We start from the raw sequence: 1,960 nt of genomic DNA on the forward strand, positions 1-1,960 counted from the left end.
GGATTCTTTCTTTCATCTCTAATAGGCTAACATTCAAATGTAAATCTGTTCTTAATTATCCCATTAGAATTGAAATGTATGTAGCTGGCATGTCAGTTAACTGCTAGTAGTCTGATGTTATCTAAGTATTATTGTCATTTTGTTTATTTTTTTTGGTTACATCTTCTGACATCAGACTTGGACTTCTCTTGAACTGAATTTTATTGTGCGTATTGTTATGCGTTTACTTTTCTGCATTGGCTAGCGGTATAGGGGGAGGGTTGAGATCTCACAAACATGTTTAACCCTGCCACATTTTTGCGCCTGTCCCAAGTCAGGAGCCTCTGGCCTTTGTTAGTCTTGTATTATTTTAACTTTTAGTTTCTTGTGTACAATTTGGAGTTAAGTATGGCGTTCATTATCACTGAACTAGTATGTATATTTGTTTAGGGGCCAGCTGAAGGACACTTCCAGGTGCGGTAATTTCTCACTGCATTGAAGACCTTTTTGTGACCTTCTGCTGTTGTCTGCTCTATGGTCGGGTTGTTGTCTCTTTGACACATTCCCGATTTCCATTCTCAATTTTATTTTGTCTGTCCTGATATTGTAAGTACTCTGGATCATTGTGCTGCTTTAAAATGTGAAAAACAAGGAAATTGACATTGAAAGCACATTAATGTCAATACTTCTGAATCAACTATTTATATCAGAGCAGTTTGACAATCTGAACCAAGTATTAATTTTTCTTGGACATTTTTGTCCTAGTACAAGTAAATATCATTATAATTGGAAATCAACTTTGAAAGTGATGTCATTTGAGTTTGACAAATTTAATTGGAAAGCTTTCATCAGAAATATCAACCGAATTTGAAAATCAGGACTAATAAAAACAGATGAGGGAAGTTCGGACCCTCAAAATGTAAATAAAGTGTAAGCACTGTTGTGCTAACATTTGTTGAGGTGAATTGAATTTATGTTCCAATATCAGGGTGGGTGGAAAAAAGACCAAAACTTAAGTTTGACAACTAAACTATGAAAAGGAGGTCAAGGTCAGATAACACCTGCCAGTTAGACATGTACGCATTAAATTCATTCCATACACCAAATATAGTAGACGTATTGCATACAGTATAAGAAAAACAGACCAAAACACCAAAAAACCTAACTATAACCACTGAACCATGATAATGAGGTCAAGGTCAGAAGATACTTGCCAGTTGGACATGTACACCTTACAATCCTTCCATACACAGAATATACTAGACTTATTGCTTATAGTATCTTAGATATGGACTTGACCACCAAAACTAAACCTTGCTCACTGATCCATGAAATGAGATCAAGGTCAAGTGAAAACTGTCTGACGGGTATGAGGACCTTGAAAGATACGCACATACCAAATATAGTTATCCTATTACTTAAAGTATAATAAGAGAAAAATTAACATTACAAATTTTTAACTTTTTTTTCAAATAGTCACTGAACCATTAAAATGAGGTCAAGGACAATGGACATGTGACAGGCAGAAACTTTGTAACATAAGGCATCTATATATGTACGAAGCATCCACCTTCTAAAATATAAAGCTTATAAAAAGTTAGCTAATGCCTCCACCTCCGTCACAAAACAAGCTCGACAAAAATGACTGAATATAGAGTTACAGGAAGCACCACTTTTGCAATAAAAGAAATGATTTTATTGTGTGGTTAGTGGAGAACAAGTATTTCTATAAGAGTGGCTTTAATAGTGGAGAACAAGAGTTTCCTGGAGAAAATTGCCAACCTCTCCTTGTCTGTAAAAACTTTTAGTATAATTATAGGAGCGCAAAAAAAGTTGAAATATAAACTTATCATTTCATATGAAACTTTAGTGTGTTATGATAAAAAAAAAAGTCTAACAGTAAAATGAGAGGCCATATAAGATATTTACGTACGTTATTGTGTATAAATGTAATAAAGAAATTTTGGTTATTGGATTTGTC

This window comes from Mytilus edulis, chromosome 7 (genome assembly GCF_963676685.1).
Source record: "Mytilus edulis chromosome 7, xbMytEdul2.2, whole genome shotgun sequence".
NCBI lineage: Eukaryota > Metazoa > Mollusca > Bivalvia > Mytilida > Mytilidae > Mytilus > Mytilus edulis.